General features: G+C 36.5%; 1 long non-coding RNA gene across 1 annotated transcript in view; it reads right to left on the bottom strand.

Annotated features, from left to right (window-relative positions):
- Positions 1-1,384: 1,384 nt before the first annotated feature.
- Positions 1,385-23,602, bottom strand: part of LOC144283317 (uncharacterized) — a 139,888-nt gene continuing 117,670 nt past the window's right edge. The window contains exon 4 of the long non-coding RNA XR_013351825.1: positions 1,385-1,686. This is a non-coding gene — a long non-coding RNA (uncharacterized LOC144283317). The remainder of the gene's footprint in view (positions 1,687-23,602) is intronic.

Below are 23,602 nucleotides of genomic sequence, written 5' to 3'. Positions count from 1 at the left end.
GATAAGGCAAACTCAGTTGAAATTTTGGCTCCAACACTTAAGAGCTATGTGACAACGTAAACAATTTACCTTGCTTACCTGTGCTTGGGTTTCTTTAAGTGTAAAATGCAGATAATGATGATGATGATGATGATAATAATAATAATAATAATGAGATTTTCGGGAGGTTAATAAAATAATTTATGGAAAGCTTCCCCCCTTAGTAAATATGTGAAGTTTCCCCCACATAGTGGAGGAATTGGGTATGACTACTAGAATATTCCATCTAGATCCAGAGATAATCTAATCCCATCTTCCTTCGCATGAAGACATCTTCTTTACCTATTGTAACCCAGGAGATGTTATTCACCTTATTATGTGATTCTCTGAAAACCCAAACCATTATTAGATAGCTCTAATGATTAAATATTGCTCTTTCATATTATACCTAAGCTATTTACCCAAAATTTGAACTCATTTGTTTTGTAGGATACCTCTTGAATAAAAAACGGAAAGTCTCATTACTCTTTTACATGTCAGTACCTCAAATGCTAGAAAACTGTATGACCTGAAAAGAGAGCAATGTTTTCCATACATCATCTTTAATATGAGGATATGACTACTCACCTTATAGTTTCATGAGATAATAAAGGTTCCAGGATATAACATAGTTCTTCTCAATTTAAAGACTTAAAAATAAAAATAAAATAAAATAAGCAAAAAATTGAAAAAAAAAAAGACTTAAAAATATTTCTGACATTTCCTCCTTTTCAAATCCAAATTTAATGTCAATGATGAGATAGAGAAAGGAAGGTTTCTAAGAATAATTAAAGTATATACCACATCCAGGCTATTTCTCTATTTTTGAAAGAGGTGTCCTTGAATAAAGACATGTCCATAAGATCTGGTTAATTCAACTCTCTATCTTTTGCAATTCCAAAATATCCTATATTCTTCCTCTTCTTTCCTGTCTCAGCAAATGGCATTCTATTTATTTCATTTACCTTCTTCTATCTCAGTGCCTAAGCCAAATGCTCCCTTTCCATTCTTCCTCCTTTCCATTCATCCTCCAAACAGATGGATTCCATTTTCTTCATCCATCCAAATAGATGGATTCCATTTATACTAGCTCCTAATTATATCTTAAATCCAGCTATTTATTTCCATCTATAATGCTACTCCCTTAATGAAAGTCACCATCATTTATCTCCTGGTTTGTTACAAAGTAACCAACTAGGCTCACTTACTCACACTTACTGTGTGCCTTTTAACCATTCCTTTGAATAGAGGTTGATAATGATTTATTAACTATGTCTACACATAATGCAAAAGGCTTTGTAGTACCTCTTTATTGAAGAAAAAAAGTTTATCTTATAGCTCTGGCAGTAAATTCTGATCAATTAAAATCCACTCACACTTGAATTCATAGAAAAGTATCTAAAAATTTACATTAACAAAAATGAATTTTATTTTAGGTGTTTAGGCCCTTAAAATTACTTCTTTCATTGTTCATGTCCAAATTGCTTCCTGATCCAATATAGCTCTAGGGGATCCATCTTGTTAGGGAGATGATCTGTGGGTATAAGTGTGTTCCCTTCATGTGTGTCCCTCCTATATAGTGAGGAATATCCATATTTTTCTATCTTCTTTCCACAATTACTTCCTTCCCATATCTTCCATGATAAAGTCAGGACCTTGATGTTCTTGCTTAAGAAGGAGAAAAGGAGAATGGAAGTGTCATTAGTCACCACTTTGCCTTTTGCTATAATGTCTACCAGATTTGATTTCCCTTTTGAACTCAGGAGAAGCTTTTCCACCAACTACAAGATCCCAAATCACAATATTGAATAATTTTTTTAAAGATTTGTTTGTTTTTGTGGGGGTGGGTTGCAGAAGGAGAGCCACAGAGAGACTCCTCAACTAGACTCCCCACTGAGCATGGAGTCCAACATGGGGTTTGACCCCAGGATGCTGAGATCATGACCTGAACTGAAATCAAGAGTCAGCCATTTAACTGACTCAGCTACCTGGACCCCCAAAGAAAACCAAAGAATTTAAAATCTCAAAGATAAACTTAAATGTGTTTCAGGAGAATGGCCAAATGATGAAGTCATCACCTTTTAGCCAGATGTTCCCACATTTTTTAATTTTGAACAAATACACCAACCTATCTTCTGAGAATAAATAAAAACAAAAGGTACCATCTGCATCTTGACTTTAAATTATACAGTTATAAGAAAACATTGGTCTATTCTTTTCAGAAAAATCCCTTTCCTCAGCAGCATTGCATTACTTGGTTCATATACAATCTACTTTTCAATTTGTTGAAGTTTTAGGCTCTTAATCAGCATTGATTTAATTTCTATAGTATTTTTTAAAATATTCAGCAAGTTTATTTGTATCTTGGTTTGCTTTCCCTGATCAAACAACCTAGGCACTAGAAAGGGTGTCTTTTTAATTAAGTAGCAAATGGTATATTCTAGAATGCACATTTGAGCAAGCTCTTGCCTTCAGCATAGACTTCCACTGATTATGGCATTGCTATGCCAATAGTCTTGACAAACTTGAATGAAAGACATATCTCCTAATTTTGTTTTTGGAACTACCTCCATTAGAAATGTGTTGTAATATTTAACACCCTCCTTTTAAAAGTCATTCTTGTCTATGACTAAAATGCTACAAGAATATATGCCTAGAATCTCTTTTTAGAGACTGCTCTACAAATCAAGAAAAACTAGCTATAAATCTCAGGAAATTGCATATCCATCTGCTGGTTAGTTATCTGTAGTTATTTATCCTACTATTTTTCTTCCAATATTTCTGGTTTCAATATCTCTTTTTTATATTTTCTACCATCTGTCAGTTGCTTGAGTTTCCTCTTCACTCCCTAAAGTCTTGTACCTTAAAAGAGTAAACATGTCTTTTTTTTAAGGTTGTATGGTTAATCACTTTAGGAAACCAGCCAGAGGTAAAGAAAATTGCAAACACTGAATATTCGCTAAGCTTACATAGAGTGGTACAATATGTTTAACAGGTACATTGGCATAAAAAAAATGCAGATTTCAAAATTATATCTGTTTCACTACTTTAGAGATGTCACTTCTCCAAAACTCAGTTGTCCCCTGAAAAAAAAGAATAACATTCTACTTTTAAGATGTTTATGAATGGCCTAAATTAAGAATATATAAACTAAAGGTTAAGATATAGGGTCCTTTGGAAAATTTTTCTTATAATTTTTTGAAGTTATTTGTTGGCCTCACTTACTTGTATATCTAGAAAATTACCCCAATCTATTGGGGCTTTCTCCTGAATGACATGTCAATAACCTGGGCATAAAATAAGGCAATCCCTGATTTGGGAGAGAGAATGTCCTCATCTGCTCTTGGGCTCTAAAGAAAGAGATCAAGAAGAATGGTCAGATTTAGTCACCAGTAATGACTGACTTGTCCAAATGGTTAGCTTGAGGACAGGACGCCATGGGTTTAGATTTGAAGAAACAAAACACCATGAGCTTATGTGGTACGTATAAAATCCTTTGTTCTGATAGAAAGGGAAGTGAGGTAAAAATTGGTGGCAAGAAAAATAGTAGTCAGTGTATCTTATAACGTTACCAATGCAGGGGCTCAATACTGTTCTAGAAATAGAATTTCATAAAATAATTATTTTTATTTTGTATTGTATTTTCCCATTAGATATTTTGAACATTAATCTTTTCAAGTACTCATTGGATTCATCAACTCACACTGACTATTTCCATATCATTCTCCAGAGACTTCGCAAGGCTTGGTATATAGTAAAGAGGTATTTATTCCTGCCATCAAGGATCCCAGAGTATATGGGGGAGGCAGACAGCAAGTGAATCACTGCAGTGTGATACAGTTAGCTCTCCAGTGCAAAATGAATGGTGGGGCCAGAAGCTTCAGTACACCAAATCTCCAGGGTGTGGCGTGTGGACGTTTTTTTTCTTTTCTGGGATAGGAAAAAAAGAGAAAGAAAGAAAGAAGAAGAAAGAAAGAGAAAGAAAGAAAGAAAGAAAGAAAGAAAGAAAGAAAGAAAGAAAGAAAGAAAGAAAGAAAGAAGAAAGAAAGAAGAAAGAAAGAAAGAAAGGAAGAAAGAAAGAAAGAAAGAAAGAAAGAAAGAAAGAAGGAAGGAAGGAAAGAAATAAGTCATCATATTCAGCTGCACATATCTGAACTTTTGATATGGTTATTATGTTTTGACTAACCCAAAAGCTCATTGTAATTTCTCTAAGCCTTGTAGTGGTTGAGTCTACTCTCAGTCTGCCTAAGTCTATAGCTAAGTGTACTCTGCTATTTTTTAAATCTGATCTTGCGCCAGAAGGAATTCTCGGTAAAGACTGTTTTTGCTTTCAACCCTTCTGCCAAACCTGGGAAGCAGTCATCAGACCGAGTCACTTTGAGGGCATACTTTGAGAACACTTTGAGTGTTCTTGTCAAGTATGTTGTGGTTGTCTAACTACCATGTACCAGTTTTCTGAAGAGGCCTTTACAGTTAGGGTCCCAAAGCATAAACAGTCTGTAAATGTCAAAGACTCCTAAATATGTCTCCCAGTCTCACCTCTTTCCAGAATTCTCATCTCATGTGTCTAGCAGACTCTTCCACATCTCTACCTAACATTATCTAACGTGCATATCAAAGTTACATGTTCAAAATAAAACTCTTGATTCTCTACCTTGCAAAAGTTCTTCTATCAGACTTTCAAAACACCATTCATTCAGTATTTGAAACCAAAAGCCTGAAATAATACCAGGTTCTTCTCTTCTTCTGTACCTGTAGTTCATCAGTAAATCTTCTTGATTGACTTCACAACTCATCCGAGTTGTCTATGCTCCTCCATGTGTAACATAAGCACCTAGCCCAAGACATTATTACCTCCTGCCTAAGCTAGTGCTGTATTCTCCTTCCCCAACCACCCACCAAAGTCCTCTGCAAGGCTACTTGAGTCAACTTTTTAAAACATGATTCAGATTAATTCTGCTCCTTACATTGCAATTCAATTTTACCAAACTTCTCCTGAACTAGAACCTAAGGAATTATCCACTAGTTGACTAAAAGTCCATGGTGTAGTGAAAAGTGTACAATTTGGATCCAGGAGACCATTCATAATTTTACCCTAAGATTTTTTGCACAACAGCTGTATGATTTTGAACAAGTTACCTAACATTATTTTAAAGATTTTATTTATTTACTTGAGAGAAAGAGAGAGAGAGAGAGAGCGCACAAACCAGGGCAGAGGCAGAGGGACAAGCAGGCTCCCCATTGAGCAGGGAGCCTGACTCGGGACTCAATCCCTAGGACACTGGGATCATGACCTGAGCCACATGCTTAACTGACTGAGACACCCAGGCACCCCTTACCTAACATTTTAAAGCCTAATTCCCAATCTGAAAATATAAAATAAAAAATATTACCTTCATCGATTCTTTCATTCATTTTGAAATTGTTTGTTACACAACTAAGATGTGTCAGGTACTATGATGAACATCAGTATAAAAAATAAATAAAATAGGTATTAAGCTGTCCTTATGTCACTTAAAGATTATAATCGAGCATAAGTGTCAAACATATAACCAGTACTCAATAAACAATGGTTGCTGCTATGGTCTTAATGTTTGTGTTCCCCACCTGCCCACCTGATTCATGTTTTGAAATCCTAACACCCAATGTGATAGTCTTAGGAGGTGGGGCCTTTGGGAAGTGCTTAGGTCAGGAGGGTAGCACCTGACTAAGACAGGTGCTTTGCTCTTTTCCCTTTGGAACCTGAAGACTATCTGTTGCCTATCCCAACCTCCTTCAGACACTTGATTCCTAATACAGAGCTTTTTTTTTTTTTTTTAACTTTACCATGGTGCCTTAGTGGTCATCTACTGTAGCAATATCCAGTTCTTAAAGCAATACCAAAGAGCTGAAAGTATTAGTCTCCAACAGATCACTTGGGGAAATTAAGGGAAAAAATGCAATTATTGTCTGAGTAGGCCCTCGGCCACATTTAGCGCCTACTCAATGTGTGGTAAGATAAGGTATTTGAGGAAGTGAGGATGTTCATTGGATGTTATAAATAAGTATATAATATTTGTAGTAAAACATAAAAATTAGGTTTTAATTATGACAGCAACATAACTATAAATAGTCAGATAACACCTATAAGCAGAAAACAAGAATGGAGTTCAATAATTGGAATAGATTGAGACTTTGAAAACTGCCTGCAACCAGTGTCAGCTGGAAGCCAGCTGAAGCTAATTCAGGCTCAGCTCAGTGCCAGAGGACACTTCCCTTTGAGGAACATGTCACTGCAATAATCTGGAGAGCCAAAGCCTCCTTGAAATAACCTGGGAGCACTGAATGGTTTCTTTTTTATATTAACCCCAGGAATTCAGGCCCTCATTCCTCCAAAGGGGCCACAATTCAGTTTATAGGGAGAAAAGTCAAAAGAACAGGATTTCTGGCATAAACTGAGCCAATCAGAAACTTCCTATTTTCAGACACTATGGATGTAGTTCTGAAATGGTTTGATTGTCATTTGCACTCAACAAGCAAACACAACCATTGAGAATGGCAGGGAGAATGCACATTTGATTTGATTTGAAAGATTTTTCTCTTTGTGCTCTTTGGACATGAAAGGTAATGCAAATATAGGTGGTTTGGGGACAATTGCGCCTCCATGCCTATGCACCAATGAGTAGGTCATTTCCTTTCTCTGGGCCTTTATTTCCTCAATTATCAAATAGTAGTTGAGCAGGAAGCTTTAGAAGTCTCTTTCGGGTCTTCAAAAGAGGATGGAAGTATTAAATGGCTCAGGCCCAGGCCTCTCTCCTATCTGTGGTTCAGATCACTGACATCAGCCTTGTAGGGCATTCTATCAAGCTCTGACTTCCTTTCAGGAAGCTGCTTTGCATTAAGTAGGCTCTTTCTGTTCTTTGGTCCCACACTAATAGCCAGATTTTACCTTGTTAACTACCTGTATTGTCTCATCTTTGAGCCTTGGGGCTGTTCTTCTTTATGTAGTAGCTTAATTTGCTACCTGGACAACTGCACTAGAATTTCCAGGAGGTTCCTCTACCCAGCCTTTGCTCCAAGCCAAGAGACATACCTCCGTAGAAGAAAGGGAGATTGTATTTTTATAAGCTTTTGATTAATTTCCTTTTCTCAAGCATCTATAAACTCATGACAGGTGGGAATTAATGGACATTAGCAATTAACGTACCCATCCAACATTTGTTCTATAAACAGTTAATTAAACATCTTCTCTGTACCAAGAACTATGCTAAACACATTACATATATCTTATGTAATTAAGCAAATCACAAATATTAATTGATATCTACTAAGAATCTGGAAACATACCCTGCATGTTTGGCAAATTTTCCCAAGTTTTTCCTTTCATAATACCCTTCCTTCATTTTTTTTAAGATTGTATTTATTTATTCATGATAGACAGAGAGAGAGAGAGAGAGAGAGAGAGAGAGAGAGGCAGAGACACAGGCAGAGGGAAAGGCAGGCTCCAACAGGGAGACCGACGTGGGACTCGATCCCGGGTCTCCAGGATCACGCTCTGGGCTGAAGGTGGCACTAAACCGCTGAGCCACCTGGGCTGCCCAATACCCTTCCTTTAAGAAAAGATAAAAAATAAATTTTATAAGATATAATTCACATTTTGACTATACAATTCAATGAGCTTGATCAATATATATATATTCATGTACCCACTCCAATCAAAATATAGAACATTTACATCAGCTCTAGAAATTTCCTCATTTCCCTTTGAGATCAACTCTCTTCTATTCCTGCCTCTATGCAAGCATTGTTCTATCATTATAGATTAGTTTTGCCTATTCTAGAATTTCATATAAATGGACTCATACAGCATGTTTTCTTGTGTCTGGTTTATTTCACTCAGTGTGATGTTTTTGAGATTTATCCTGATTGTTTACATGTATTACTCATTATCCCTCTCTATTATTAAACAATTTTCATTGTAAGGATATACCACAGTTGGTTTATCTATTCATATACTGATGACATTTGTGTTGTTTCCAGGTAGGGCAATTATAATAAAGCTGCTATAAACACCCATGGACAGGATTTTGTGTGAATATGTGTTTTTATTTCTCTTAGGTAAATACCTAGAAATGGAATAGCTGTGTTATATTTAAGTATATGTTTAACTTTATGAGAAACTACCAAAATGGGATGCCTGGGTGGCTCAGCGGTTGAGCATCTGCCTTTGACTCAGGGCCTGATCCTGGGGTCTGGAATCGAGTCCCACATTGGGCTCATGCAGGAGCCTACTTCTCCCTCTGCCTGTGTCTCTGCCTCTCTCTGTCTCTCATGAATGAATAAATAAAATCTTAAAAAAAAAACTACCAAAATGATTTTAGAATAGTGGTACCATTTCATACTCCTAGAAGTTTAGCTGCTCTATATCTTCACCAATACTTAGTATTGTCAGTCTTTTAATTCCAGCCTTTTAAATGGATGCTTAGTGGTATCTCATTGTGTTTTTAACTGCCACTTTCCCAAGGACTAGCAATGTTGAGCATTTTTGAATATGTTTATTGATCATTCCTATGTCCATATATTGTTTGTTGAAGTACTTTGGGTAGACTTTTTATAATTGAGTTGTAAGAGTTATTTATATATTCTTGATACCGATTTTTCATTAGATATAGGCACTGGAAAAAATTTTCCCCAAACAGTGGTTTATTTTTCCAGTTCCTTAATAGCTTCTTTCAAAGGAGAAACATTTATAATTCTAATGAATTCCAATTTATTACTTATTTTTCCTTTGTGGTTATTTTGGGGTCAGGTCCAAGAAATCTTGGCTTATTCTAAGTTTGTGAATGTTTTCTCCTATATTTTATTCTATAAGTTTTATAATTTTAGTTTGCTTATAAATCTATGACCCATTTTGAGTTAACTTTTATGTATAGTATGAGGTACAAGCCAAGTATTATCTCTTGTTTTTCTATAGCTATCTAGTTTTTCTACTACCATTTTGTTGAAAGGATTGTATTTCCCACATTCACATACCTGGGTGAATTTTGTAAAACCAATTGACAATATGTGTGAGAGTCTGTTTCTGTATCTTCTATTTTGCTCTGTTATATATATATATATATATATATATATATATATATATATTTATATCCTTATACCAATACCATACTATTCTTGATTATAGCATTTTTAGAGTGAGTAAACAGGTGAGTTTTCTGAGGCTATTCTTTTAAAAATTTGTTTAGATATGTTATTTAAGTCCTTTGATTTTCAATATTAATTTTAAAACCCACTTGTTGGGATGCCTGGGTGGCTCTGCGGTTGAGCATCTGCCTTTGGCTCAGATGTGATTCCAGGTCAGGGGATTGAGTCCCACATCAGGCTCCCTGTGAGGAACCTACTTCTCCCTCTGTTTATGTGTCTGCCTCTCCCTCTCTCTGTGTCTTATGAATAAATAAAATCTTTTTTAAAAAAGCAAACCACCCACTTGTCAAATCTTATTTAAAAATAGCCAGCTGGTATTTTATTGGAGTTACATTGAATCTGTGTGTCAACCTGAAAAGAATTGACATCTTGACAATATTAAGTATTCCAATCCATGAGTATGGTATAGCTATACTCTATCTTTTCTTTTTTTTCCTGTTTTATAGCTTTTGGTATATAGATATTTCATATGTTTTGTAAAACTTATTCCAAAGTATTTTATATTTTTTGATGCTACTGTAAAATATTTAAGATTTTTCCCAATTATTTATTAAAAATAAATACTTTATACTAGTATAAATATGCCGTTGCTTTTTATATATTGATTTTTTGTTGTATAAACAATAAACTCAGTTATTACTTCATAAAACTTTTTGCAGAGTCCTTAGAATTTTTTATGTACATGATAACATTATCTTTGAATATTTTGCACGGATGTTTTACTCATTTTCTTTTCAATGATATATAACTTGTTTCTTTTACATTCATTACAATGACTAGTATCTTGTTTGTTGTTGAATAGAAGTGATGGGAGTGGTCATCCTTCTCTTATTTCCATTCTTCCTGAGAAGCATTCAGTAACAAACCATAATATATAATGTTTGTAGGATTTTTTTGTACATGTAGTTTGCAGACAATTTGTTCACAAATACTTCTTTTTCATTTCTTAAGATGTGTTTTTTCTCCTTTATCCTACTAATATGGTAAAATAATATTGCTTGATCTTCAAATGCCATATTATCTTTGCATTTCTGCTTGTTCATGAGTATGTATCAAAAAGTAAAAGCTGCTTTAAACTCACTGTGCATGGGTCAGCCTTGTTGACTGATGGATTTCTTTATAGGAAGATGCAGATTGTTCAGTGTTGAGGGATTCCCACATGTCATTATTTGTACTTCTTTTCTATTTGGCTGGTCAGATACCCCATAAAGGAATTCACCAACACTTCCTTGAAGGTTAAGGCCTAATTCCCACTGATTTGTTGCTTCGTGAAGGAAGAGGATATCATGATAAGGTATTTAAATTTGTTTTCTGTTTCATTTTCCAATGTCAGCTTAGAACTGTTCTTCTAGCTCAACCTCTCTAGACACTATACCTCCATTCTTCTGTGAGTTGGGAAAGGGGAAGGTGCCTATTATGTGAGAGAGGAGAAGATATCTATAGGTCTGACTTTTGCTATATAGTTTCTTTTTAAGATTTTATTTATTTATTCATGAGAGACACAGAGAGAGAGAGAGGCAGAGACACAGGCAAAGGAAGAAGCAGGCTCCATGCAGGAAGCCTGATGTGGGACTCAATCCCAGGACCCCAGGATCACACCCTTGGCTGAGTGCAGGTGCTAAACTGCTGAGTCACCTGGGCTGCCCCATTTTCTATACAGTTTTTAAACAATTATTCTGAGATGACTTTCAGAAGTATCTGATTTTTGAACCTCTGAAACTTTCTGGAATTTTGTGGTATAAAATAGCTTGTTTTCAAGATCCCTGTATTTCTCACTTGGATTTCAGTTCTGCAAAATATCACTGCCACATTATTTTGCTAATATTTTTTTTGCCTCTCCTCCCTTTGTGAATTTATGCCTTAAAATTTTTTTTCACTATCTTTTAAAATAGAATTTGGAGAAGCAGTGGAGATTAAGGGATTATTCAGTCTTTTAGAAAATCCTGGCATCAGTTTTTAAAAATATTTTAAAATACTTTCATATATGATGAGAAATTTTTGATGTAAAGAAACAAGCGGACATCACCATGAGGCCTTGTAAGCCATATGTTTTTCTTTTTCTCGAAGGCAGTGGAAAGCACTGAAGATTTTAAGTAGAGTAACAATGTAATCAGAATTATTCTGGAGTATAAAAAACATTGTTGGGCAGAGTTAGGAATAAAGGCAGGGAGACTGGTTAGGAGGCTCTAGAAAGTTAGGGCAATTTCATCTCAGGCAGAGGCAGGATATCACGGTCTAAATCCTGACCTCTACTTTCCTTGGCTTCACTCAATCATACATTCTTCTTTTCTCTAATGAGGATGAATCCTGCCAGGTAGACCTTCCAAATATCATTCCACTTTTCCTTCTCTTCCTCTCCATCCTGGGTCACCATCCATGAGCTCCCCAGGGACCTCAAGATACATCATGCATCTTTCACTCTGCTGCCAGAATGATTTCACTAAAGCTCTGATTGATTGTGTGTTTCTTCAAATGAAAACTTTTCAATGGCTCCTCAAAGTTCAAAGGACAAAGCTCAAGATCCTTAGTTAACATTTACTCTTACTGGATTTGCAAAAGTATCCATCAACTATTATGTATTGGACATTTTCTTAGAGAATAAAAGAGCTGATCCTTTATGATACAGAAGTTGAAAAGGACTGCTTTAGATAGCCTTCTCTGTGTAGGTAAAACTTGTGAGGCACCAGGTTCCTAACAACATTTGTCTGACCTCATATGCATCATAAATCCCTGGGAGATAGCAGATTAATAGTAAGAGAGAGAGAAAAAAAAAAGGGACACTAATATCTGTCAAATATTTGCTTTCTCTGTGTGGCTCTTCCGGGAACTTTACATGCATAGCAAAGTAAAGAAACTATTTTACCTACTGAAGTTAGAACTTCTCTTAGGAATGAAACTCTTTGTTTAGGGAAATATCTTGATGGATCACTTTGAACAAGCAAGGTAAAGGCCTCAAAACAGATTAAACGCTACAAGATAGATGAGTATTAAATTAGTGCTTAGAGAAAAGGAAAGAGAGGTCCTAAATAACCTCACAGGAATTTGGAATCCACAGAGAAAAGTGGCCAAAAAGAAATTCAAGATGGCAGAACAATATGAAGATAGTATTTAAAAATATGAATTAAAATGTCTGATTGCTAAAGTTATATTGTTTAAATTGCTGTGACATAAGCCATTATATTCCAAAAAAATTTTAGTAAGGATGCACACTAATACCTTGTATGAATGGTTTTGAGAGTATACCAAAGAAAGGTGTGTTTTATATTTACTTAGTTTGAAACAGATAGACTAGACAAGGAGTGAGATGAGCATGAGCAGAGTTTGATGGAAGCCAGAACTCATAGCCAATAGCAAATAGAATGTAAATATGCCACAACCTAGAAGTCACACAAAACTTGGGTAGGGCACAAGATTTCCCACTGGACATAGGATACTTATTATGAATCAAGATTTAAGAATCTCTCAATGCATATTTGCTGCATAACAGATTACAGAAACACAGAGGCTTAAAGCAACACACATTTACCATTTAATCATTTTTATGAGTCAGGAATACCGGCTAACTTAGCTGGTTCCTCTGCCTCAAGGTCTCTCATATTTAGAGAGAGAGAGGGAGGGAGGCAGAGAGGGATTTATGCTAAGGACTTGTCTCATACAGTTGTGAAGGCTGGCAATTCTGAAATCTGGCAGGCTGGAAATTCATGCAAGAGTTGCAGTCTTGAATCCAAATTCCACAGGACAATAGACTGCAAAATAAGCAAGGTTTCTATGTTGCAGTCTTGTGAATAATTCCATTCTCTTTGGGGGACCTTAGTCTTTGCTCAGTTAAGGCCTTTGACTAATTGAGGCCCACACTATGGAGGGTGATTTACTTTATTCGAATTCTAATTTTTTTAAAAGTTAACCTTTACTCAAACTACCAATTTTAATGTTAATCCCATCTAAAAATTACTCACACAAAAAACCTCTAGGTTGATGTTTGATAAACAACGAGGCACCATAGCCTTGCCAAGTGTACATACAGCATTAGTTATCACAGGCTACAGTCAAGGTATTGGCCAGGGCTGGTTCTCATCTGAAGGCTTAACCAGGGAATACTAGATCTTCTTTCAAGCTCATCAATTATTGACAGAATTCAATTCCTTGCACGCTATTACATTAGTGGCCTAAGTTGCTTGCAAGCTATTGGCAGCAGTTTGTCTTTGTTTTTTTGTTTGTTTGTTTGTTTGTTTGTTTTTGCCACATGGACCTCTACATTTGGTAACTTTCTTCATCAAGGTCATCAAGGGAGAAAGTCTGTTAGCAAAATAGAAATCCTAATTTTATGCAGCCTGGTCAAGGAAATGCTATTCCATGCCTTTGTCACATTCTTTTGTTTGAAGACATGCTGTCAAATCATTCCATACCCAAGGGAAAGGATTATAAAAGGGTATGAACATCGACAGGTGGGTATGGTCTTAGAGACTGCTTGTCACAGTCTGTTTATCTCTATTAACATTTGGATTTCAGGTAAACTATTTCATTAGAATTCTCTCAACCAGTTTATTAGTTAAGTATTTTTATTCCCATTTTACACATTAAGGAATTAGATCAAATAACAAATGAAGTAATGGGCAAAGCTGGTAATCAAGCCTGCATCTAGTTGCTAGCAAACATGACATCTTTCTTATACTGTAAGGAAAGTCACTGAGGCATAAAAAAATATTGGGATTAAGCATCTCTGAGAACAAGCTTCTTCTTTGATTTCCAAACTTTGAGGTCCTATCCTATAACCTATCATGGTTTCCTTTTTTGATTCATTAGAAATTTCTATTAGAAATACTAATATGCATTGTTCTTTCTCACATCTAGGTACTCCACAGACTCTTAAATTTTCCAAAAAGAGCTCTAAAACCAGTAGTGGAGTGCAAGGTGATTTTTCTCAGAATTTCTTCTCATTCTTTATGTTTCTGCTTTTGATTTTCCAGGCTTATTATATATATCATATATTATATATGTATATATATATATTTGTATTTCTGATTGGTATGAATCAGGATTTTTTTGTATATTTTTTTATTGGAGTTCAATTTGCCAACATATAGTACAACACCCAGTGCTCATCCTGTCAAGTGCTTCCCTCAGTGCTTGTCACCCAGTCACCCCGTCCCCCCTCCCACCTCCCCTTCCACTACCCTTTGTTCATTTCCCAGAGTTAGGAGTCTCTCATGTTCTGTCATCCTTTCTGATATTTCCCACCCATTTTTTCTCCTTTCCCCTTTAATCCCTTTCACTATTTTTTATATTCCTCATAGGAATGAAACCATATAGTGTTTGTCCTTCTCCAATTGACTTACTTCACTCAGCATAATACCCTCCAGCTCCATCCACATCGAAGCAAGTGGTGGGTATTCATCATTTCTAATGGCTGAGTAATATTCCATGGTATATATAGACCACATCTTCTTTATCCACTCATCTTTCAATGGACACCAAGGCTCCTTCCACAGTTTGGCTATTGTGGACATTGCTGCTAGAAACATTGGGGTGCAGGTGTATTGGTCTTTCACTGCATCTGTATCTTTGGGGTACAATGAAATTGTGGGGTCATAGGGCAGCTCTATTTTTAACTCTTTGAGGAACCTCCACACGGTTTTCCAGAGTGACTATACCAGTTCCCATTCCCACCAACAGTGCAAGAGTGTTCCCCTTTCTTCACATCCTTTCTGACATTTGTGATTTCCTGTCTTGTTAATTTTCCCCATTCTCACTGGTGTGAGGACTATCCACTGGAAAAAAGACAATCTCTTCAATAGATGGTGCTGGGAAAATTGGACAGCCACGTGCAGAAGAATGAAACTAGACCATTCTCTTATACCATACACAAAAATAAACCTCAAAATGGATGAAAGATCTAAATGTGACACAAGAATCCATCAAAATCCTAGAGGAGAACACAGGCAACACCTTTTTTGAACTTGGCCGCAACAAATTCTTGCAAGACACATCTATGAAGGGAAGGGAAACAAAAGCAAAAATGAACTATCGGGACTTAATCAAGATAAAAAGCTTCTGCACAGCAAAAGGATCAATCAAAATAAAACTAAAAGACAACCTACAGAACAGGAGAAGATATTGGCAAATGACCTATCAGATAAAGGGCTAGTATCCAAGATCTATACAGATCTATATAGATCTATATAGAACTTATCAAACTCAACAGCAAAGAAACAAACAATCCAATCATGAAATGGCCAAAAGACATGAACAGAAACTTCACCAAAGAAGACATACACATGGCCAACAAGCATATGGGAAAATGCTCCGCATCACTTGCCATCAGGGAAATACAAATCAAATCCAGGCTTATTATCTTATAATAACCTTTGGTGCCTCTTTGCATTGCAAGAATTAGCCTAATTTTTTGCTTCCCTCATCATGTGACCCTAAAACTGGAGATATTCTCTTTGCTTATAGATTTAAATGTACCTCATTCTTCAGGTCAAACCATGAATTCTATTTCAAGTTCCTAAGCTCTAGCTTCAAGATCTTCATTTGTAACCAATTCTTATATCTAAGTACCTGCCTGGCATCACAGTTTTTCTAGGTTTGGGGTCTTTACCTTGATCCCTTCAAGGGTTCCTAGGGTCTGGAGTTATGATTCTGAACCCAGTACATTGTAGCTCCTTTTTACCTTCTACCACATTGCCAGATAGCTGACCCTCTTCTTGCTTTAGCAAGTAGTAAATATTTTGGTAAATAATTGTTTAGTAATTATTATTTAAATATTATTCATCCCAAGTAAGTAGAGACGTGGAGTCTTGTGACACTTCTGGGTCTCTAAGGGGTGAGAAATTACAATAATGAAACTTCTAGTTTATAATGTTAGATTACTTGTTACAAACATTAAATACGAAAGAAGAAAGTTCTAGGCTAAGGGTGTGGAAGGAATAGGAATCTGGAAGCAGAGGCCTTTCTATTGTTCTTTAATCATAAAGTAAGCTTTAGCTGTTCTTGAGGCAGGATTTTGCCCTAGACCTCTGTGTAAAAGACCACCTCTCCCCCTTCCTCAAATTTCTTCTGTTGATCCCCATTTCATAGAGTATGGAATCCAAACAGCCTAGGTTTATATTCAAGGATTCCCATGGTCTGATTGCAAGCAATCTTTCCAATCTTATTCCCATGTTCTGTGCATGATAAACCCTTCCCCCTCCTCATGTATTAGACTTGATCCAAAATCTTTTCATTTAGGTCCATAAACATCAATATTCCTAGATAGCACTTCTTTTTTTTTTTTTTTTTTCTAGATAGCACTTCTTTTTTTTTTTTTCTGTTTGTTTAATTTTTTTTATTTATTTATTTGTGATAGTCATACAGAGAGAGAGAGAGAGAGAGAGAGAGAGGCAGAGACATAGGCAGAGGGAGAGGCAGGCTCCATGCACCGGGAGCCCGACATGGGATTCGATCCGGGGTCTCCAGAATCACGCCCTGGGCCAAAGGCAGGCGCCAAACCGCTGCGCCACCCAGGGATCTCAATGAAATGCTCTTTTACCTATGATCCTCAGTGCATTGTTTATATGTACCCAAGCACATGTTTCATTTTATTATGAGATTTGGCTCATCGTTTACATGACTTTCTTTTTTTAGTAGTCCAGAACACTTCTTTAAAAGTAAAAACTTGCTTTGTATTCTTAATTTTATTTCCCACCCTCAGATTCTATCACAATGCACTGAGTGAGGCATGGTGATAAAATGGGGTTGTGCATAGGACATAGATTTTGGAATCAGACACACCTATATTGGGAGCTAGGTTCTGACACTGACTGTGTGATTGGAAAAGTTGCTTAGTCATCAAGTATCCGTTTCCTCTTCTATCAAATGAGAACTGCATTACCTCTTTCAGAGATTCAAGGTAAGAACTCAGTAATATTAAATGTATAGAAAGGTCGGTACAATACATAGTGTACAGCACTTCTCCAAACTTCCCATTTTCACAACCCAGAGCCCACTCTGTTCCAATCTCCTCTCCCACCTACTCTTCCTACATCCTCCCCCACCATTAATAAGTGTTTATGAAATTAGGTTGAATCCTCTATCATTGGCCTCCTTGAATCAGGAAGCAAATAACTCACAGGTTTTAAATGATCTATTGACTTTCCTTTCTACAGCCTTCCAGTTGTTTGGTGCCTTGCACCCTTGCTGTCCTCCTCCTCCCCCACCCTAATTTGTTATGAATCCATCTTTTATGTTCTCTTTCTGTTCTAAGATTTCATTTTCACCTTCAAGCTCTTTGTTTACATTGTGTCTCTCTTCTGCTGAAAGAGCATGGCCTTGCAAAGCTGACATTTGTTTAATCTTATGCTTTCACAAAATCTGTATTTATGAGTTTCCTAACATTCCCAGTGCTGGGGACTTCAGCACACATGCCAGAGCCTTCTGAGTAAGTGCTCCAACCTGAAAGAAGAGCTGTTCCAAGGCTATGTCATCCCCCCACCATGGTGCTTCCTCATCGACAGCCAGGAAAAATAAAAGTTTCCATGGAGATGAAACAGAAACCAGTCTGTCTGATCAATTCTGATTTTTATAAATAGGAATCCATTTTAAGTCTATGTTTGTAGCTTGAGCTGCTGTCATAGTTTAGAGAAAAGTGGGAAGTTATCAAGAAAATTCTAGCATGGAATGTCTTCTCAGCTCAATATAGGAGAGAGACGAGGACCTTGCCCTTAGGGGGCTTAAAATTTAGTTGGGGAATGAAGTGTAACACTAGTAGAACTAGTTTTGTTTTGTGTTTTAAGAAAGATTCTATTTATTTATTCATGATAGACACACAGAGAGAGGCAGAGACATAGGCAGAGGGAGAAGCAGGCTCCCTGCGGGGAGCCCGATGTGGAACTCCAGGATCACATCCTGAGCTGAAGGCAGATGCTCAACCACTAAGCCACCCAGGCATCCCAGGGAGAGCTAGTTTAACTAACATTTATTGATTTACTGCATGAATAAATAAATACAGATTACTATGGATTGACTGTATTCCTCCCAGTATTCATATGTTGAAACCCTACTCTTTAATGTGATGGTATTTGGATATGGGGTCCTCAGAAAGTAATTAGGTCATAAGAGTGGAACCTTCAGCTCTCTCTCTCTCTCTCTCTCTCTCTCACTTTCCTCATCACGAGAAGACACAATAAGAAGTCAGCAAGCCAGGATAAAAGGTCTTCACCAAACCCAACCATGCTGATATCCTGATCTTGGACTTCCTAACCTCCAGAACTGTGAAAAGGAAATTTCTGTTTTTTAGGTCACCCAGTTTATGGTATTTGTCATGTTAATTCAAACTAAGACAATGACTGGCTGATAAAAATGATTAAATTGTTGAATAAATGAAAGCTTGAGCTGTAGATTTTGTTCTTTAAAATTTTGACAAAGTTACTAATTCAAAGCAATTTAAATCACCTTTAAATTGTTTGTATTGGAGCTCCACAATTATCTCATTAAGTTAGCAATCTGAGCTATTTCAACAAAATTTAAGTAACTACAATGGACTAGACTGTACAGTCTAGGAAAACAAGATGAATGTGATATTGTCCTTTTTCTAGGACAGAAGCAAAATTTTCCTGTCACCTTTCTATGGATTATTGCCAAGATATCCAAAGGGTAGGCCCCAAATCTCCAAACCAGTAGAATATCATTAGTTTAAAATACAATAATAGAGTGAGTGGCAAGTTTGTTGGGACTCAGGGCTACTTGCTGATTGATCTATAAACATTATTCAGTATGCCTACTTCATCATTTGGAGAGCTTTACTCTTCTCTTTCTGGAAGTAGTTTGACACTATCCATTCTCTGCCCTAGGTATGTGAAATGTTTGTTATGTTCCCAACTGGACTTTAAATTTCCTGAGAGAAGATCTATTTTTATTTGTCTGTGCTCTTTCACAGAACCTAGCCTTGTGCCTGACATATGGCATAGACTCAATTATATCAACTGAGTGGATAGGTGTAATACAAAATAAAAATACGTATTTGCTCAATATGGATTTGGGGACCATTGCAAAGTGTCACACACGAATCTAAGCAATGGAGACATAAAGATGAGTAAAATGAATTGTTGGTTCTCTAGGACCTCTCAGCCTTGTTGGGAACTCAGATTGCAAACCAGTAGTGATAATTCAGTGTGCTAAGTATCAAGGTAATGATAAACAATGGCATCTCTGTGAGCAGTTGGCAAGGACCAGGAGTTCTGAAAAGACATAGGAAGAGAGATGAACTTGAAGCAGGACCCAAAGAACAAATGAGTTTACCAAGTGCCAAAGTTAGGAAGACAGTTCCTTCAACAGAAAGATGAGTTTAAGATAGTAGTGAAATAGAGCTTATTGTAGACAGAAGGAACAACCTATGCAAAAGCACAGAGACGTGATAATGTCCAACATTTAAACATAATTTGTGGTGTCCAGGATGGAGATGCATTATGGAAAACCACAGCATAGTGAAATAGCAACATACACTAGGTCAGATCATGAAGGCCTGTCATGCCAAGTAGTTTGAATTTCCTCTCTTGAGTAATAATAATAAGCCACTGGTTTTCTTTGAGGACAGTAGAGAGATAATCAAATTTTTGTCTTAGGAAGACAACTGTGACTAACATGGGGAGGTGATCCTGAGGATTAAGGAAGGAAAGCAACGTTTATTGAGTGACAACTATGTGCCAAGAAATTCATTAGGGGCTTTCATAGATATTATTGAAGTTTGCTTCATTTGATCCTTGCAAAACCACAAGACATAAGCATTAGTACGCTCATTTAGCAGATTAAGAATTTGATGCCTGAAAATGAGAGTGGAAAAGTGATTAGAAGTTGAGAAACATCTTAAGATTCTAGGGGGCACCAAAAGTGGGTCAATGCTAGCACAATCATATTGGGGAGGGCATGAAGGGAGGGAGAGAGGGAGGGAGGAGAGGGAGAGAATACAATCAACTGGACAAGTATTTGGAAAACACAGTAGAATGGTCACTAGTTAAAAGTATACATCAGAAGAGGACTAGTTAATGGTGAATTCAAACTTTCCATAGAGTTAAAAAGCCTGGGACTTATATAACTACTTTCTTCAAATTATTCTCAAATCTTTCGCATTTTTTTTCCTACCTTTACCTTAAAATCCATACAGGTAGAGAGAAATTTCCCTCAAGATGTAAAACAGAGTTGTAGAGCCTTGTGACTTTAGTGTGCTTCCTTGGAAGTCAGCTACTGTGTGTACCAAGGAAGACCCCAAGTAACCAGTTTTAGAGACTATTTTATATCTTGTAACTCTATTGTATAAGTAGAATTTCATTGGTAAAATATTAAGAGGAATTTGGAAGCAAATATATAAGTGCAAAGAACTGTATCAGATGGGAGACACCACCCAGACTCTTGGCAAGCCAAAATTCACTTGGAAGCAATTAGTGGCTCAAGAGACTGATATCATAGAGGATCAAAGTGTTCACTGGGAAGTGATTTGGGAAGTAGAGGCCACCAGTGACTTCACAGCAAACCACATAGTGATTGTGAAACTCAGTGCATTTTGCAATGTTATACACAGGAGAGAAATGATTCCAACTCCAGAGAAATCCTGCTGACTTCCAAGAGGCCTCTTGTTTATGCTTCCAAGGACCTCTAGTATCACATATTCTCCTTCATCTCCCAGACTTCATTTTTGGTGGACTACTCCCTATTTTGAGTGTTTCCTTAACAACTAACATGACTAGCAAATTTAGTCACGCACATACTCAACTTTTTGTTTTATAAGGGAATCAAGAGTATAGGAGACAGATTAAGGTTGGAAAGATAAAAAATTTAATATACCTTCTTGACCCTTCTATGGTAGTTCTAACCACTTCCTCTGATCAAAGTGATGAAAAAGGAAATAAGAACAGAGGACATGAGTGACACAGGAAATGAGATGGAGAAAAGAGGCAAAAAACTCCTTTCTTATCTTGCAAGTCTAAGAACTCCTCATTAATGTTATTGCATAGAAGTTTACTTTATAATTTTATAGTTCTTTTTTTAAAAAAATATTTTATTTATTCATGTGTGAGAGAGATTAAGAGACAGCGAGCATGGGGAGGGGCAGAGGGAGAGGCAGATTCTTTCCTGAGCAGGCAGCTTGACTTGGGGCTTGAACCCAGGACCCGGAGATCATGACCTGAGCTGAAGACAGGTGCTTTACCAAGTCACCCAGGTGCCCCTTAACTTTATAGTTCTTATCAAAGTTTGTAGCCATACATTTTATAACTATGGTCATCACTCATGATCCCTGAAATGCTTAATAACTGCTAAAATAATAGTGTCCAGGAAACTATAGTGAGAAATGTTTATGTGCTTGAGTCTATGTGTGTGTATATCTGTGTATGTCCATGTATCTGTCTACATGTATGTGTATGAGAAAGAAAACGGTGCCAAGATAAGAAGATACCACTAAAGTTATCTCATAGAGGCCTACACCTTCATCTAGGAGCAAGATAAGATTTACAGATTTCAAATATGGTACTCAGGAAAAGAACCAGATCAATGAGCCAATGGAATGGTAACTATACATAAAGTAAAACTATCTCTCTTTCTAGAATACTCTATTATCTATCTATCTATCTATCTATCTATCTATCTATCTATCTATCACCTATCATCTATGATACAATTAAATCTATAGAAATAGAATGTGGATCAGTGGCTACCAGGAATCAAGATGAGGGGATAATGGTGATTAACTGTTTAATAGGTAAAGGGGTTTATTCTATAGTGATAAAGATTTTTTGCAACAAGACAGATGTGGTGGTCGCACATATTGTGAGTGTATTAAATGTCACTGAATTCTTTCACTTTAAAGTGATTGATTTTATAAGAATTAAACCAATAAAAATAATAAGAATTAAATCAATAAAAATAATTTTTAAAACTGGACTTGAGCATTATTTTAAGTATTCATATGATAATTAAATGTAGCTAACAATAAAAAATATAATATATTGAGTCCCAGGAGATAGGTATAATTGTGCTCTAAGATTGACCACTTTATTATACAGGAAAAAAAAAATGAGGATACAGTGAGTTCCTTTTATTTTACCAACATTGCAGAAGGGCCCCTCCTCTGGGACTGGCTATTTACCTGACAATAGTTGTAGTGGTGACAGCGGTTTTGCAAGATCCTAACCCCTGACCACAGTTGATTTGTTTAGGATTGGGCACTTGTTCCAAGAGCCATTTAATCCTAATTCAATTAAATTTTGAAATTAAAAATATTTCTTGGATATATTTTTATGTATCTTGGATTATAAAATATAAAACATAAGACTGGAAACCACTGTGTCAGCTATGTTTCCCACCATGTAGACCAGAGAAGCAGAGGAAAGAAGTTTGAAGAAAGAAAAAAATGAGGCAAACAAGCAAAGAGAAGTGAGAGGAGAGAAAGGGGGTCTTTACATTTACATCCCTCATTCCAGATGCATCTCTGAGATTGAATTCCATAATCCCCCTGTATCCTTTTAATACGTAGTCTCTTTAACTTAAATTAGTAGGTTTCCTATCCTTTGAAATTAAATGAATCTTAACTATTACACAGTGAGGAAATGAATACTGCTTTATAGAAACAAAATCTTAATACTTTTGCATATTTTAAAGGCAATAATGTAGAGACAATTTTCTTTTTTAAAAAACATCTAAATTTATATGGGATTTTAGAGTTTCTAAAAAATTTTAATGCAGGGTATAATTTCACACTAATACTACCCTAGAAATAAGTGTTATTATCACCCCCACTTTAAGAATTGGAGGGCTGAGACCTAGAAAGGTCAAATAGCTTGCCCAATTAGCAGCAGAATAGGAACTAAAACTTTATTCCACAAAAAGCAAGCAATCTTTCCTGAGTGGCCATTCTCTGTGTGTCTTGTATTGGTAGCCAGAGCAGGAAAAGCCTAATGGGATGCTCCTCATCCAGCCTTTTCTCAAATTGGACTTTCTCTCCCATGAACCATAACCTCTTTTCTACTTTGTGGTTCCAAGTAGAGTGAGCTGTGCTTCCAGGGCTGGTACCTCCAGTTCCTACAAGGACTTGCCCCAAGTCTCTCTGGCTGCCATGAATGACTCTCAGGTCAGCTGGCTTAACTACTCCCTGTAATCCAAAAGATTCCATCTATATTTAACATTTCCCCTGTGGCCATTCCCCCTGACAGCAGCATAGATCATCAAAGAGAAGGGATTTTAAGAAGGCAACTTTCCACTTTGAGGTAGCTCTGCAAGAGTTTTTGTGTTCTCTAACCAAAAAGACTTCTTTTGGAATTTGTTTATAAACCTCACTGCAAAAGTTAACCTGGGCTCCAAGGAATCAAATCTGTTACAGGCTTCCAACAGACTTCTGATATGAGCAGTAGATTAGACAAGAGATTCCAGATTA

This window comes from Canis aureus, chromosome 14 (genome assembly GCF_053574225.1).
Source record: "Canis aureus isolate CA01 chromosome 14, VMU_Caureus_v.1.0, whole genome shotgun sequence".
NCBI lineage: Eukaryota > Metazoa > Chordata > Mammalia > Carnivora > Canidae > Canis > Canis aureus.
Note: the sequence above shows the minus strand (reverse complement) of the source record. Positions and strands in the feature narration are given on the sequence as shown.